Source organism: Lactuca virosa, chromosome 3, assembly GCF_052849685.1.
Source record: "Lactuca virosa cultivar CGN04683 chromosome 3, Lactuca_virosa_CGN04683_v6, whole genome shotgun sequence".
Lineage (NCBI taxonomy): Eukaryota > Viridiplantae > Streptophyta > Magnoliopsida > Asterales > Asteraceae > Lactuca > Lactuca virosa.
In genome coordinates, this window is record NC_136428.1 from 326,111,195 (window position 1) to 326,130,233 (window position 19,039).

The window sequence follows — 19,039 nt, forward strand, 5'->3', positions numbered from 1 at the left end:
TTAGAACTTGGTAAACTTGTTTGATGAACACAAGGGTAGAAGTGTCCATATGAGCAAAAATAAAGAAATGAATGCAACCCAAATTACCTTTTTGTCTTACATAATATTTTATAAAAAATAATTAATGGTGATAAATTTGTTAAAGGAGCATTGCTTGACAGGCATAAAAATTGTATGTCCCAGCACACAGTCATATAATCCATGCCGACATTGATACAAATGTAATTATCGCGAATGAGCCTCTATATGGTCGGTATATATTAGTACTAATAATAATAAAGTATATATATATATATATATATATATATATATATATATATATATATATATATATATATATATTATAATTGTGATTTAAAAAAAACTATTGAAAATGCAGGTTCTACTGCAAAACCTGATGATATGTATCGAGTTATTGAGCATTTTTCACTTGGTTGCCGAAGGCTTGAACTTTTTGGTGATGACAATATTAGGTCTCGCCGGTTGACCGTTGCTAAAGATTTATCGTCTTCAAAAATTCAATTCTAAGGTACCTTTTTTTCTTCCTATTTTACCCTTTTGTCTTTTTTCTAAGTATCGAATAAATTACCACAATATTTTTCATTTCTACTACTCATTGATATGATTTTGTTGAAATCTTTCAGGGGTATATTCGTAATCTTTGAGGGGTATATTCATCTAGTCATGATGTTTAAACAACTCTTTAAATCGAGATTAAATATACACACATAATTACATGGCCTCTTTTAGACACTGGTTTATCGATTTCTTTCAATTTTGTTATATGTGTATTATTATGTATGTATAATGAATTTCCCAATATATAAGGACAGATTTGTGGAGGGTTATACGTAATACTTGCTTTCTTACCGGTGTTTAAACTAAGGTCATTTTCTTTTTGCAGTTTGTTAGGGTTCAACTGGAATTAGTTCATTAGGAATCCAAGAAGTTCAAAAATCAGAAATTTATGGAGATCATGTAGCTTTATTTGAATCTGGTTTGATATTTTGTATTTCTTATAGGTTTTATTGGTTTATGTAAAGCCTAAAGATCCATGTTTTAAGGATTTGTACTTGAATTTGCTTATAGGTATCTGTTTTGTATTTATTTACATTATATGTTTGATCTCAAAGATGGCATGCTCAAAGTAGTTTTGGACTTCAAATTCATTCGAGTCATTTCGAATTGAACTTCATCAGACTATCTTAATTATTTTGGAATTTGTTGATGGATTTTCCTTAGTTTTATGTTCAATTGTTTGTAGATATGATATAATATGAGTTCGTGTGTCTACAATTGATTGTAGATATTGTTTTGTTTGAATGTGGATATGATATGATTTCTTTCATCCAATCTGTTTAAACTTCGTTTGTACTTAAAAGGAGATCATTAATTATCATTATATTACCTATGATATTTCATTGAGAAAACTTTAACAATTCCACTATGTTTTGTTTGTTTTTCTGTTACTGTGAACCTAATTATATCATTGTACTTTCAAAGTACATTGCTATAATTATGAAGTTTGTATAAAGATACTCCAGTAGCCCAAACATTCAGTATTCATAGTTATCATTTAGTTTACTGTTTATTTGTATTCCATTTGATTATAAAAAGTTTTAATGAATCTTAAAACTTATAGCAATTTTATAAGTAGCTTAGGTAATCTTATATTTTAGCTCTATATTGCGTCTTTATAACAAACAATTACATTTGGCAGAACTCTTATTATGGTTTTGTGAAATTTCATTATCATGAGTTTTTCTTTCTTTTGTTTTCATTAGTTTTATAATGTTATGTTGGATAATCAAATTATTATTATTACTAACACCGGGTCACAAATAACCGCTTTGTCATTTATAGTCGTTGGATCTCTTCAACTTTTGATCACATCCACATAAACTCCTTATTTACGGTTTTTTGGTCAGCTCAGTTTCTTCTCCACGTTGCCCGGTACGTCTGCAACCTCCCACTTCTCCTCCATGTTTCCTTCTAGAAACTCCACGTTCTCCCTACTACGTTCGTCCCCTTTCACAGATAACCTCCCTGCCCTCCGAGTTCAACTGCCCACCTCCATAAGCCTTAAACATCAGGTAGTTGTAGTAACTGATCTGCCTGTATAAGAGGTCGCTATTTACCGTTTTCCTTCCGGTTCTTCACCCCTCCTCACATTCCCAACAATGGCCGGTAACTGTCCGCCTTCCCTGCAAATGCGCTCCCACGATGTCAGGCTCCCGAAACTGCTTCATTCTTCTCCTCCTATATATATATATATATATATATATATATATATATATATATATATATATATATATAAGCATTTAGCCCTAAATGCTGAATTTTAAGAGGTAGAACCTTTAAAATAGCATTTACAACAACTTTATGCATGCAAAATACTTTCGTTCAAAAAAAAAATCTAAATCTTATCCGATCAATTGAAAAGGGCGGGCCTTTGAAATCAAAAGATTGTTAGCTTAAATTAAGGATGTGTCTGTTTCTAACTGTCTGTTTTATTTTGACCGAGTATCAATTGATACCAGCTTCATTCTCGGTCAATGATAGTTGTTACCATCATCATCCCTCGCATCTCCGATCACCTCTCATTTGATTCAAAATTTGAATTGAGCTCTCTTCCACAATCTATTTAAAAACCATTGAACCCATTTCAGCTTGCATTGCCTCCTCTTCTTTCTCTCTCCCGTTATACGCGTTTTCTCTCCAAAACCAGGGCAAGAGCAACGGCAAATCGTACATCCTAGAGCTTCCATCTGTAAATTGATACCCCTTTCTCGCTTCTGTTCTTGTATCTGTGTCTGTTTCTTTTGCTCGGTTGAGTTTTGGGTCTATCACTACATATAAACTATGATCGCTGATCTTATTTCCACCTACAGAACCGCCACAAAGACCACCAGATCTGGTGTTTTTGTGATTTTTGAAGACAATCGTCGACCACCACCGCTCCATTTCTAAGGAAGCACAACAACCACCGCCAGTCGCCGCCACTGTCAGCATTGAAGTCTTCCAGCATTAGTTCTAGGTAAGAACAAAAAATCTCACCCTTTCTCCTTTCATACTCATATTTCCCAACTAAATTTTTTTTTTGGTTACTCAACCTGAAATCGATAGTCTTTTTTTGTCTGCATTTCTGCCACCCCGATGAATAACATAACAAAATAGTCCCAGGAATTTGTTCTCCCCACCTCATCTCGATGTTTTTAGTTTTCTTTTTTGAAATGGGTTTTTTTTGTTGGTTGAAAATAGGTTTAAACTAGATCTGGAAGGTCAGGTATGGAATTTTGGATTCTGCAACCTTTATCTCAGATTTATATGTTTTTACTGTTTTTTAGATTGTAGTTTTTTAATTATAGTTTGATTTGATTTTCCCCATGATTTAACCAATCAATGTTTTGGGTGATCAATGTTTAGGTCGTTGGAGATCTGAAAATTTTATCAAGAGATGAGGTTTAGGTCGATTAACTGATGGATCTTGTAATGTGTTATAAATGTGTAGATTTGAGATAGTACAATGTCTTAGTAAGAAAAAAAGTACAATGCTTTGATAGCAAGAATCGAAAGTAAGATGATTTAACTAACATATATATTAATCTATGTTGCTAATTTTTATTATTCATACAAATGGAAATGCATTGTAAAGAATCATGTAGATTCTCTTTTTTTTCTTGGAATATAGAATATGAACATTCAGGTACTTATGTTACAGGGTTAATTTGGTCAAATATTGTGCTACCCTTTCTTTGAGCTTGACTGCTAGATGGTCCTTGAAGCTATAGATGGAAGATCATCCTCACATGATTAATCAGCACGAGGCTAAATTGATAAAGAAAAAAAAATTGTGAAGAGTGACGCCTTAATATGCTGTTATTGGCTTGGAAAGCAATAGATAAAGGGATTTAACATAACCCTTTATTGATACTAAGTATTTCAGGTCACTACAGATTATTGTCTAGAAGACCAACTTCTTCTGACTTAGGGAAGCATGTCTTGCTGAAGTTTGCCATCTAATGTCTTATTGTATGTGAAATTGACATTTTTGCAATGTTATTATCATCAGTTGACAAAAAGAAGAGATGGGTAAACATGAAAAAGATCTTACTCAAAATTGATGATAAAGTGTGTATTAATGCTCCTACTTCAAAAGTATTTTTAAGTTATTGTGTTTTGGCAGATTTACACAATTATTTTACAAAAAGATTTTTCTAACCTTTTTTGTTAGATTAACTTGCAGAACTTTACAGAGACTTAGAAAAACAAATGGCGGTTTGTCGGTATAGTCCTACAAAAAGGTTTGTTTTGTCGACTCAAAAGGTAATAAGTATGAAAACACTACCAGGATGTACTTGAAATGACATTGTACTTTAAAAAATGTTTTTTTGTCTATTATTAGTATTACTAGGTCCGATGCAATGTTTTTCAAAAAATATAAGTTTTTGCGATAAACTTATACCATATATGGAATGTTATAGAAATTGCATTCTACTCTCAAATTGGCTACTAACATGTATTTGAAATAGGATTGTACTTTTTTTTATTACCAGGTCTGATGCAAGCCTTTTAAAACATATATGTTTTGGAACTACCTATATGATAAATGTTCAACAAAAACACATTTCCATATATTTTCTTTACTAAGATTCACATTTTGGCTAACCTTTTATCCATGGGTTATGTAGGTATATTGGTTTTAATTTTGATGATATTTATCACGCCCTTTTGTTTGTATAGCTCAGTCGGATAATTATTTCACCCCTTTTACTATTACTTGATGAACAATTAGAACTGATGAAAGCCTAAGTTGGATCTAACTTTTGTTTCAGGTGAGGAGTTGGAATTCTGGTTCAAGGTTATTGTTTATAAATTATAATAACATAATATTTTAACCTTATTTGTTGGTAGGGTAATGGTCTTAATACAGCCATATATGCATATATTAAGAGGAATGATCTGTATGTGATATCTATGTTATTTTATATTGGTTGTTCCTGTAAATGTGAGTAAATTTTATGATATGATATACAATTTTCATCTATCATGCATACACATGTGCCATGATTTCTCCCCAAAAATGATTGTGTACATTTCCATGGAGATGATGCCTTATGAATTCATTGGCCTTTTCATCTTAAATTGGGAGCAAGTAGGCAACAAAGGCAGGAGGGGATGTGTTAAACTTTGATATTGAAGGGATTCGAAGAGAAATGGAAAAAAAATCATCTTATGTACTTTTTTCTTAACAAAATGTCTTTATCATTATTAATGTTGCCACTAACACTCAAGAAATTATTTTGTGTATCTTATCAATATCGGGTGGTTTTTAATATTTTACGGTCATTTGCAAATGAAAGCGAGCTCCTTTTTGATTTTTTTCTATTGGCTGTATTCAAATGATGTACATTGCATGGTAGTAGGCCAAATTCCATTAAAAAATAAATTATAATTTGAAAATGATTATGTTGCATCTAGGTCAATATATACAAAGAGAATATAATATTATAGAGTTTTAATATTAGAGGTATAATATCTCTTAATGGTGTTAATCATTTTGGAAAAACATTAATTTAATTTGAAAACTCTTATAAAATAAGATAACATTACAAGTTTTGTAAGCATTGATAGATGTTTAGGATTGACCATTTCAAATGTTTATTAACTTACCGAAATTTACCAATTACCACAAAGTAAACATTTTTAAGTGTTCGAAACCAATTAAAATTTTTAGTTTTGTGTATGTGATTTATTATCATGACTTATTATCGGCATAGGTACCCATTTTATCATAACTAAAATAAAAATCACATTTTCCCATTAAACAAAAAAATCATTTTTAATTAAAACAAATTTTTATATATTTTATGGTTAAAAGCAAAATTTCAAAATTTTAAATAAACCGGTAAGTTCTTAATTTGTAAGATAACAATACTATATTATGTAAAGAAAAATGTACACGTAAAATTTATCGTTAAACTTTATAATTAAAATTCTCGACAACATTATAAAATGAGTTGCAATCGGTAATGTAGGATCACAAGCTAACAATATTCAAGTAATGTAATGTAGGAACACAATCTAATAATATTCGATCAACATCTAAAGGGAATAAACAAAGAGACGAGTTGTATATATGAATACTTAATTGATCATAAATAGTGCTTTAATTTTGCGATCAATCATATTATCTGCTAATGATTTTAGATGTGTTCGTTACTTTTTAACTTTTACACACCCCGACCCTTCGACTTTACTATCAACAACCCATGAGAATCCACCTGAAACAAATTAATTTCATGAGACCTAAAACCGAAATGAAACTATTCGTTGATGTATTGCTTACTCTTTTTAATATGTAATGTTTTTGAAAAAACAAACTATTTACTGAAAGTTAACAATCATCTTCCCAACTATTTGTTGATACATCGCCTCTAGAAACTAATTTATGAAAAAAAAACTACTCGCACCCGTCGCTTAGCGCGGGTAAACGGCTAGTATATATATATATATATATATATATATATATATATATATATATATATATATATATATAGTTTGGCAATTAGAATGTTGGCTCGGTTCTCTCTCTCTCTCTCTCTCTCTCTCTATCTCTCTCTCTCTCTCTCTCTCTCAGGTATGTTTTGATTTACTGTTGTCTGCTAATTCCATGCCTTTTTGGTTCTGCAATCGACAGGCTTAAATCGATTTCATCTTTTAGGTTTTCATCCGCTATTGGAGTTGATTATTGATGGGATTTGCATTGTTTATTCACCCATTCATTAGTTGGTCCGGTTGAGAAGGTAAGATAACACTGATTCTGTTTCTGCAAGTTTTCCTGAATCCTCATAGCATACCACGGTGCTCATGTTATAATTTTGATGAACAAAATTGTGGAAAAGTTGCCTCCAAAATTAGCAAGTGGCAAATAGTTCAGGGGTTATTTCCGTAACTTATCATTTACTATTCATAGTTTGACTGTGAATAGTAATCTAATATGAAATTGAAAATGAAATTGGACGGAATGGAGGCGCAACAATTTTTTGGACGACATTTTTGTTTTCATATTAGATTTATATTCTCCTCTTTGGCTATAAATAGCCAGAGAGACTTAACCCACATATAACCCAACAATCAAAAAATATATATATATATATAGTAAAACATTACATATATATATATATATATATATATATATATATATATATATATATATATATATATATATATATATATATATATATATATATATATATATATATATATACTGATACACCACCATATATTTTAGCCCTCTCACTCTATTTGTAATCTCTTTCATAATCCCTGTAAACACTGCAAATTATAGTGAATTGTTTCTCGGCTTCCTCCGCCCGTGGTTTTTTTTTCCCGATTTGGGTTTCCACGTAAATTCCTGTGTCTCTATTCTATTTATTTTATTCGTATTTCGTTGTGATTATTACGCTTTGATAATTTTTGATCCCATTCCGCATTGAGCTAATATTATTTAAGTCTATTCGGATCCTTCGTATTTCACAACAATTGGTATCAGAGCATCCAGGTTGTGATATTAGCTCGTTGGGATCATTTTATCAAGTAATTAATCATGTCTTCTGTAAAATACGATATTCCACTACTGGATCGTAACACCCGATTTCCGTTGTGGCAAGTAAAGATGAGAGACATTCTCATTCAGATGGATTTACACAAGGCGCTCTTGGGTTTCAATAAGATGCCCGATACATGGACCGAAGAAGAAAAGGAGATGAAAGATCTGAAGGCTTTATCCCAGATTCGTTTGCACTTGTCAAACGATGTTTTGCAAGATGTTCTAAAAGAAACGTCAGCGGCTTCTTTATGGCTAAAGTTGGAGCAACTGTTGATGACCAAGAGCTTACCAAACAAGTTGCATTTGAAGCAACGGTTGTTCAATCTCAAGATGATTGAAGGAGGCTCTTTAACTGAACATATATCCACATTTAAAGAGTTAGTAAATAACTTAGAGAATATGGATGTTCAGTATGAAGATGAAGACTTGGCTTTATTCTTACTGTCGTCGTTGCCAGAATCCTATAGCCATTTTCGTGATACTATTATCTATAGCCATGACACTTTAGTTTTAGATGAAGTCTATACAGCTTTGGATTCCAAAGAGAAGATGAAGCATATTACTGGTGGTGGTTCAAGTGATGCTAAAGCCGAAGGTTTGAATGCCAGAGGAAGAACAACAGAGAGGAGTAGAACTTCTCAATCTTCCAACAGAACCAGATCCAAATCAAAAGGCAAACGAAAGTCTTGCAACTATTGTCACAAGAAGGGACATGTGCTTGAAGAATGCTTCAAGTTGAAGAATAAAGAAAAAGAAAAGACGGCAGCAAATGGTAAACAAGCTAGCACTTCGGGTGAAGCCGATGTAGCTGAGGTGGAAGGTATTGGAGAACTTTTGACAGTTTATTCAGATAACCTGGATTCCACTGGTGATTGGATACTCGACTCTGGTTGTACTTTTCATATGTGTCACAACAAAAGTTGGTTTTACACATTTGAAAAGGTTAACCAGGGCTATGTGTTGATGGGTAACAATACTACATGTCCAGTTCTTGGACATGGTTCAGTCAAGATCCGTATGTTTGACGGAGTTATTCGAACCATGGGGGATGTTAGATATGTTCCTGACCTCAGAAGAAACTTGTTATCTTTCAGTTCTTTTGACAAAAGGGGATACGAGTTTGCTGGTAAAGGTGGAGTTCTCAGGGTATTCAAAGACGGCTCCGACAAACTGAGAGCCAAACGAAAAACCTCAGATCTTTACTTTCTTGACGGGCAAACAATTTCGAGTGATGCTGCTGTTGTTTCAAAGTCTCTTTCTGATCCAGATCAGTCCCGTCTTTGGCACCTTCGACTCGGCCATATGAGTTTTCAAGGCATGTCAGAATTGAGTCGAAGAGGTTTACTTGGTCAACAAAAGATTGTTAATTTGGATTTCTGTGAAGACTGTGTATATGGAAAGGCAAAACGAGTGAGGTTTGCAAGTGGCATCCATACAACGAAAGGACCACTTGATTATGTTCACTCGGATTTGTGGGGACCGGCTCGAGTTGCTTCAAAAGGTGGAGCTATTTATATGCTCACTATTATTGATGATTTCTCCAGGAAGGTGTGGTCTTTCTTCTTAAAACATAAAGGAGACGTTTTCTATACCTTCAGAAATTGGAAAGTTTAGGTTGAAAAGCAATCAGGTCTGGTGGTAAAGTATCTTCGTACGGATAATGGACTTGAGTTTTGCTCAGAAGAGTTTAATGTCTATTGTCAAAAGGAAGGCATTACTCGACATCGTACAGTAGTCCATTCACCTCAACAAAATGGTGTAGCTGAAAGGATGAATCGCACCATTATGGAGAAGGTCTGGTGTATGCTTTCTAATTCCAAATTGCCAAAGTCTTTTTGGGCGGAGGCTGCTTCGACTGCTTGCTATGTTATCAACCGATCACCGTCACGAGCAATCGAGAAGAAAACTCCGTTTGAGTTATGGTCCGGTAAACCTGCCAATTATTCAGATTTAAAACCATTCGGATGTCCAGCGTATGCACGAGTTGACAATGGGAAGCTAGAACCAAGAGCAATCAAATGCGTTTTTCTTGGGTACAATCAAGGTGTAAAGGGTTACAAGTTATGGAGTTTTGATTTGAAGAAAATTATCATCTCAAGAGATGTTACTTTTGATGAGTCTGCTATATTTCAACCAGTTGCTGACTCTTCTAAAAGAACAGATGCATCAGATGTATCATCCGAAGCAAATAAAGAGAATGCTCAAATGGAGGTGGAGCTTCCTACTTCACCTACCAATAATCAGAGTACAAATCAGCATCAAGATTCTTCTTCGTCGGATGAGCATGTTGTTGGTGAAGATTCAACACCTTCACAACCACAAGCTACTACTCCAAGCATTGCAAGAGATAGACCGAGAAGACAGATTATTCCTCCGAAGAGGTATGCTGAATCTGATTTGGTTGCCTATGCTTTTATTGTTGCTGATAATATTGAGTCTGCAACGGAGCCTGCAAATTATGACGAGGCTATCAAATCTGAAGACTCAAATGATTGGATGCTCGCTATGCAAAATGAGATGGAATTCTTGCAGCGAAACAGTACTTGGAATTTAGTTCCTATTCCGAAAGGGAAGAGACCAGTTAAATGCAAATGGGTCTACAAGCTCAAGGAACCTGTCAACCCAAATGATAAACCAAGATACAAAGCTCGGTTAGTAGCTAAAGGCTACAGTCAGATTCATGGTATTGATTACACTGACATTTATTCCCCAGTTGTCAAACATACTTCCATTCGTGTGTTGTTGGGGTTGGTTGCTTCTAACGATTTTGAGTTAGAACAACTTGATGTCACTACAGCTTTCCTAAATGGTGAGCTTGAGGAAGAGATTTTTATGCAACAACCTGAAGGTTTTGTAGTTCCTGGAAAGGAGAACTACGTATGCAAGTTGAACAAATCTCTTTATGGCCTCAAGCAGTCTCCTAGACAATGGTACAAGAGGTTCGATTCTTTCATGACCAGTCACAAATTCAGCAGGTGCACCTATGATAGCTGCGTTTATTTCAAGAAAGGTGACAATGGTTCAAAGATCTACTTACTCTTGTACGTGGATGACATGTTGATTGCAGCGAAAGATATGAAGGAGATTCAGAAGTTAAAAGACCAGTTGAAAGCTGAATTTGAAATGAAGGACTTAGGAGCTGCCAAAAAGATTTTAGGTATGGAAATTATTCGTGACAGGAAGTCTAGGATCTTGCATCTTTCTCAGAAAAGTTATATTGAGAAAGTCCTAAGACGCTTCAGTATGCACGAAGCAAAGTCTGTCAACACACCTTTTGCAGCTCATTTCAAGCTATCATCCGCTTTGAGTCCTACTAATGAGACTGATATGGCTTACATGGCACATGTTCCATACTCTAGTGCTGTTGGATCTTTAATGTATGCTATGATCTGCACACGCCCTGATTTGGCTTATGCTGTTAGCATGGTTAGTAGATACATGGCGAACCCGGGGAAAGAACACTGGAAAGCAGTACAGTGGATTTTTCGTTATTTATGAGGTACGTCTTCCATGTGTTTACGTTTTGGCAAATCTAACACTGGGGTGTTCGGATATGTTGATTCAGATTATGGAAAAGATTTGGATAAACGAAGATCAATTACAGGGTATGTGTTTACACTAAATGGTTGTGCTGTTAGTTGGAAAGCCCAGTTACAGTCTACAGTTGCCCTGTCTTCTACCGAGGCAGAGTACATGGCGATTACAGAAGCAGTTAAGGAAGATATCTGGTTGAAGGGGTTATTCGGAGAACTCGATGATAGAATAAAGGTGACCACAGTTTTCTGTGACAACCAGAGTGCTATCTTCTTGAGTAAAGATCAAATGTTTCATGACCGAACAAAGCATATTGATATTCGTTATCATTTTGTGCGGGATATCATTGAAAAAGGTGATTATGTTGTGGACAAGATTCATACAGATTATAATCCCGCTGATATGTTCACTAAAAGTCTTCCTATAGCCAAGTTCAAATTATGTTTGGACATGGTGGGTGTTTCTGATCGCAGTTGAGCCTGAAGGCTCATGGTGGAGGAAGTATTATTTATTTTTCGGAAACAATTTTTTCTTTATATAAAATTTGCAGGTTCTTATGGAAGTTTTAGAGTTTGGTGAGCTATAGGTTTTGACTAATCGTAAAGCATGACTTGCTTAATTTTGATGTCAAGGTGGAGATTGTGGAAAAGTTGCCTCCAAAATTAGCAAGTGGCAAATAGTTCAGGGGTTATTTCCGTAACTTATCATTTACTATTCATAGTTTGACTATGAATAGTAATCTAATATGAAATTGAAAATGAAATTGGACGGAATGGAGGCACAGCAATTTTTTGGACGACATTTTTGTTTTCATATTAGATTTATATTCTCCTCTTTGGCTATAAATAGCCAGAGAGACTTAACCCACATATAACCCAACAATCAAAATATATATATATAGTAAAACATTACATATATATATATATATATATATATATATATATATATATATATATATATATATATATATACTGATACACCACCATATATTTTAGCCCTCTCACTCTATTTGTAATCTCTTTCATAATCCCTGTAAACACTGCAAATTATAGTGAATTGTTTCTCGGCTTCCTCCGCCCGTGGTTTTTTTTTTTCCCGATTTGGGTTTCCACGTAAATTCCTGTGTCTCTATTCTATTTATTTTATTCGTATTTCGTTGTGATTATTACGCTTTGATAATTTTTGATCCCATTCCGCATTGAGCTAATATTATTTAAGTCTATTCGGATCCTTCGTATTTCACAACAAAAATCCTAATTTCTACTATTGCTTTCAGGAATTGAGGGAATCGTTGCTAGATTGAATTCAAACTTCTAGGAATGCACATTTATAAGTTGCAGCAACTAACTCCTTGAGTAAAATTAATTATCATCTTCTCTCTCTCTCTCTCTCTCTCTCTCTCTCTCTCTCACTCAACTACCGCCATAAAAGCATAAGGTCACCAACTATTTTGAGTTTATTCCTCAAAAAACTTATGGTTATACAATTCCTTATACTATTCATACTTTGGAGATGACAGTAAAAGAGACACTAGATTTTTCATAGGACTATATATTGAGAGCTGGTGCATATTCATATCAGGTGAGGAATATCTCGGTAGTAATAGGTTGTGAAGTGAACAATTTCAAGCATTCATAAATTCAGCAAATGGAAGCAATAAAATATATTATATTTGGCTAAAATAAGTTAAAATCATATAGGATGTTGAAAACATTGAAGCAGGTGAACACATTTTGCCAAATACTCCAATACATTATGTAATTTTTATGGTCGATGAATTCTTTTCTAAAAATGTAGGAATAGTGTTACTGTAAAGTTCAACCTATAATCATGGATTATTCCCTGGTGGTCGTTTGATAACTCACAATAAGGCATCAAATGTAATCATTATAAGATAACTCACCAATACATTTTTTAATTTTTAGGGGGTTATTTCATAGCTTCACTTTCTTGATAAGATACTTCTTTTTTGAAGTTCCAACATTTGTGGTTGTATCTGGAGACAATTATCTTGACTACTGCTTGCTTAATGCTAATCTCCAAAACAGAAGCCAATCAAAATGATTAACCTGATACTTATTTTTCTTTTGCTGTATATAATGAATGACATGTTTTCTCTTGTAGTTTTCTAATACATCCATTTGTTTCCATGTATGATACTGAGCAGGTGATATTTGACTTCTGGTTTTTGGCACTTTTGGCTGTTTCAGGTTCATTAGCTGCCTCCTTGCTATGCTTTCTTGATGTAATGATTCTCTCTATATATACTAATTTCTTTTACTGAAATTATCTGTAATTCTGTTTTATGTGTTTCTATTGTTATGTTTGATTGAATAAAAGTGATCCTAACTTATTTGGATGTTCCTAGGGTTGTGTTTATGATGCATATAAAATCTACTGGACAAGTTGCTTAAAAGGATCTCTTTCAGGAAAAATGGTGATGCTTTGGTTGAAGCAATAGGTGAGTTTACTAGCTTTTAAAATTTTTCCTCATAAAAGTTTGGAAAACATAAACATTAACTATCTATTTCTACATTAAATCAATTTTTTGCATCAAGTCAAAAAAGAAAAACACTCATCTATAGCTTACCAGATTAAGTCATGTCTCCACTCTCCATTAAGTATCTTAAGTTTACTCTGTATCATTTTCAAGTAAAGGTATTTAAAATTGCCATCAATTAAACTGTCATGGTGCAAATTAAAGGACTTATTTTGTTTTCTTGGTTTCTTTGTATCCACGTTGGAAGGATAAGATAGTGCTTATCTTTTTCTTTTCTTACTCCTAAAGTTTAGCTTCTTAGTTTGATCAGGATATCTTTTCTAGAATCTCCCCTGTAATCTATTTAATCCCGTTTTGGGCTTGTTGAATAAAATAGATCATTGATTGTTAGATTTTTCATGGTATCAGAGCAGGTCTAACCTGACCTATCTTAAAGAAAAACCACATGGCCGGAGACATTCCAGAGTCGTCAAAAGGCAACGATGGTGAGAGGATCGGGGCAGACTCGCCATTCTACATTCATGCCTCAAAATATCCTAAATAAATGCAGGTGAATGATGCTCTCACCGATAGCAATTACAATGATTGGGTTCAAGAGATGAGAAATTTCTTGTTCGTCAAGAATAAGATAGGTTTTGTCAATGGGTCAATTGCAAAACCAACAGAGACTTCTGCTGATTACATGCCATGGATGAGATGTGACGCCATGGTGAAGGGCTGGCTAACTACAACAATGGAGAAAGACATCAGGTCGAGTGTCAAATATGCTAACACTACTGCGGAAATCTGGGCAGATCTCAAAGAGAGGTTTGGCAAAAAGAGTGCACCTCGTGCCTATGAATTGAAACAAACGCTCACCAATACTTCTCAAGACGGTGCTTCCGTTTCAGCCTACTACACGAGGATGAGAGGTTTGTGGAACGAAATACAAACCATCGCCAACACCTCGTTGCACTTGTGGAAAGTGTACCTGTGACCTTGGTAAAAGGTTGACTGAATACAAGGAAAAGGAGAAGCTATACGAATTCTTAATGGGTCTGGACAGTGCGTTTTCAACAATAAAAACGCAGATTCTAGCCTCAAAACCAACCACCAACTCTAGGGACTGCCTATCATCTTGTTTCTGAAGATGAGAAACAACGTGCCATAGCTGCAACAAGGAATCCAGTACACGAAGCAGCTACTTTCCAAAGTCACACCAATAAACAAGAATGGAGTACGAATCTAACATCACAGCGCAACAAAGTGATGGGTTTTAGGTAAAACAAATAAACTAGAAAAACAATTCCTAAGTTCACATGCAACCTACTTTGGATCTATGTTTTAACTATTGAACATACAACTTTGAATTGCAAAACAAGAACCCTAGAGGAGAGAGGCTAATTTCGAAATTAACAAACTAGGGTTTAGGGTTTACATACCTTTCAATTGTTATAGCAAACAATTGATATTCCCTTGATCTTGATCTTGATCTTCTTGGAAGCTTTAGCACCACAAGTGTAATGCCTCTAATGGAATCACACCCAAACTAGCAAGAAGGAAAGTAGAAGAAGAGAGAGGGGAGGGAGTATGCAAAATCTCGGCCTTAGGGTTTCTTCAAAAGAAAGAGTCACCAAAAACATGAACCAGGAGGCTCCTTATATAGCTGAGGGATCTAGGGTTTAAGGGAAACCCTAGTTATCCTTTGCTTAGGGCCTAAGCAAACCCAAGGGCCTTATCCAAGCCCCTATGGACGAAATTATTAGGGTTTCCCCTAAAGATTTCGTCCACCCTCTTCCAAGGGGGTTCTAGAGCCTTCCACTCAACTATTAGATAATTGCAAACTAGTCCCTGCACCTTATAATTAATTCTTTTAACCCCAAAATCAATTCTGATTAATTTCTGGCTAACAATTAATTAAACATAATGATTTCTAATTAATATATTAATCCATTAACATATTAATAAATCATTTATATATATATATATATATATATATATATATATATATATATTAATTTATTAATCTTATAAATTAATATCTCTCCTTTCATAATTTCCTTGTCCAGTTGCTAGGTTGAGGGCAACCCAAAAGGACTGTGCTGCTGTCAATTCAAGTACATACCAATTATAGTTATGGGCTTAGACACCTAATCCAACAGTCTCCCACTTGGATAAGTCTGTAACTATAATTGCTAGTATGCCTTCTAAATTTGACCAGCAAATTGTAGCTTCCAAAAGCTGCTGCCGAACTCTGACCCAGTCAGTTACGTGTCCTAAGATAAGTGATCATATAACCCTTCGTTCTGCTTGATATCCCCAGACAAAAGACATGGAATGTAATCAATCTGTTTGTCCAGAATCTATGTTTCCCGATTCCTGATTTGTGATGATGTAGGACTTCTAATCGAACACATCAATTTAGTCCTGGCTGGGCCCAGCACATAAGTCAACACCAAATCATCGAGGGGCCCACAGATATCGCTTTTCCTGTTAGGGCAAAAGGAACGAATAAACGTTGACTCATATGCTTGTATCTTTTACTCATCAAATTATGCATGACAATACGTTTTATAACACCAAGTTACTGATGCGTTTTCGTATCACCAATGCACAACCGACTTGTAAATTACAACTCATATATCTTCGTTTCAAGATTATAAGATATTATCGTCTCAGTATTACTCGTGATGAATTCCATGAAGTAATACTCTGAGCGTGGGTTTATCCAATACTCAAATCTCAATTTCTGAGTACTCATGAACATTGCAGCAATTCTATTGCCATGTCTATCCTTAGACAATCTGCAATCCAATTCATGACAGTCTTAATTCACTACTTACTTCCAAGAGTACGAGCGACTGTGGAGTTTGAATAATCTCATTATTCAGGAAGTAAAACATGCAAAATATGAAACACAGTAATAAACAATTGACAAAAGGTAGTAGCCAAACTTATAAATAATACTTTATTATTTAATCACCAAAAGTCAATTACATTTACTTTGTTACAAGTTTCAAAAACTAATCTAACTACTAAAACTAATATCATCTTTCAGTCCTATGCTCCGAGCATGCTGAATATGCTTAGCCCTACTCAGACCCTTTGTGAGGGGATCTGCTGGGTTATCTTCAGATGACACCCTCTTTACTATAAGATGGCCTTCTTCAACTCTATGTCTAATGAAATGGTACTTTCTGTCGATATGTCTGGTCTTACCATGATCTCTCGGTTCCTTTGTCAAGGCAACCGCTCCTTCATTATCGCAGAAAAGTTCCATAGGCTCCTGGATGGTTGGAACAACTCAGAGATCCCCGATGAAGTTCCTCAACCAAGCTGCTTCTTTCGACGCTTCACTTGCTGCTATGTACTCTGATTCACAAGTAGAATCAGCCACCGTATTTTGCTTGGAACTCTTCCAAGTAACTGCTCCTCCATTCAGTAAAAACACCCAGCCTGACTGAGAACGGAAGTTATCTCTATCCGTCTGAAAGCTGGCATCACTGTAACCATCTACTCTCAAAGTATCACTGCCACCAAGCACAAGAACCCAGTCCTTTGTCCTTCGCAAATACTTGAGTATATTCTTAACTGCTATCCAATGAGCTCTACCTGGGTTTCCCTGATAGCGACTGACCATGCTCAAAGCAAATGCCACATCAGGGCGAGTACATGTCATAGCGTACATGATCGATCCGACAGCGGAAGCATAAGGTACACGACTCATGTCATCTATTTCAACATCTGTACTCGGGCATTGAGTCTTACTTAATTTGGTATTGCTCTGGATAGGTAGCTCTCCCTTCTTGGAATTTTCCATACTAAACCTCTTTAGTACCTTATCCAAGTATGTGCTCTGACTAAGTCCAATTAGTCTCTTCTTTCTATCTCTCAATATTCTAATCCCAAGAATATAGGCAGCTTCTCCAAGGTCTTTCATTGCAAAACACTTTCCAAGCCAAGACTTAACCTCTTTCAAGGTTGGAACGTCGTTACCAATGAGTAATATGTCATCGACATATAACACCAGAAAAGTTACTATACTCCCACTAGCCTTGATATACACACAAAACTCATCTTCACTTCTAGAGAAACCAAACTCTTTGACTTTCTCATGGAAGCAAAGATTCCAACTGCGAGATGCTTGTTTCAATCCATAAATGGATTTCTCAAGCTTGCACACTCTATTGGGAAACTTTGCATCAACAAAACCCTCTGGCTGACTCATGTAAACATCTTCAGCCAACTTCCCATTAAGGAAAGCAGTTTTGACATCCATCTGCCAGATTTCATAATCATGAAAGGCAGCTATGGCGAGCAATATCCTAATAGATTTAATCTTAGCCACTGGCGAAAAAGTCTCATCATAGTCAACCCCTGGGGTTTGAGTAAAACCTTTTGCAACCAGTCGAGCCTTGAATGTATGCACATTCCCATCCATGTCTGTCTTCTTCTTGAAGATCCATTTGCACCCAACTGTCTTGCGACCTGGTGCACTATCAACCAAATTCCAAACTTGGTTGTCATACATGGACTTAATCTCGCTGTCCATTGCCTCTTTCCACTTGGAAGCCTCTGGGCCTGCCATTGCTTCCTTATAAGTGACTGGTTCATCTAAGTTTACCAGTGTTCTGTCACTTATGAATGTGTCACCATCTGAAGTAATATGAAAACCATACAACTCAGGTGGCACACTCACCCTAGTGGATCTTCTAAGAGGTAATGAGTTATCAATTGGTTCAACAGGAACTGTTTCCTCTGGTTGAGTGCTAGTGTCATCTAAGGTTCCTTCATTGGCTGACTCTTGAATTTCTTCAAGGTCAATAGTGCTCCCACTGTCCTCTTTGAATATGAGCTCTCTTTCAAGAAAGACTCCTCTTCGTGCTACAAAGACCACGTTCTCACTAGGCCTGTAGAACAAATATCCAAAAGACTGCTTTGGGTAACCAATGAAAACACATTTCTCACTTCTAGCTGCTAGCTTGTCGTGAGTCTCTCGTCTTACGAAAGCTTCACAACCCCAGACTTTAATATGTGCTAACGAGGGAACTTTCCCTGTCCACATTTCGTGAGGTGTTTTGGCAACCTTCTTTGTAGGGACAAGATTGAGGATGTGGGCGGCTGTCTCTAAGGCATACCCCCAGAAGTGAATAGGAAGCGAAGCCCGACTCATCATAGAACGAACCATGTCTAACAAGGTTCGATTGCGCCTCTCAGCTACACCATTTAACTGTGGTGTCCTAGGAGGAGTCAATTGTGAGACTATCCCACATTCTTTCAGATAGTCGTTAAACTCGATACTAAGATACTCCCCGCCTCTATCGGATCTAAGTATCTTTATCTTTCTGCCCAATTGATTTTCGACTTCATGCTTAAACTCTTTGAACTTTTCAAAAGTTTCTGACTTATGCTTG

The 19,039-nt window shown here is 35.4% G+C and overlaps 1 long non-coding RNA gene across 2 annotated transcripts; it reads left to right on the plus strand.

Annotated features, from left to right (window-relative positions):
* The first annotated feature begins 2,533 nt into the window (after positions 1 to 2,533).
* Positions 2,534 to 5,054, plus strand: LOC145163068 (uncharacterized). 2 transcript variants are annotated; one of them, XR_013739545.1, is made up of 3 exons: positions 2,534 to 3,037; positions 3,262 to 3,286; positions 3,427 to 5,054. It is a non-coding gene; the product is annotated as an uncharacterized LOC145163068 (long non-coding RNA). The 2 variants fall into 2 exon arrangements; XR_013739544.1 differs by having other exon boundaries at positions 3,262 to 5,054.
* Positions 5,055 to 19,039: the final 13,985 nt, after the last annotated feature.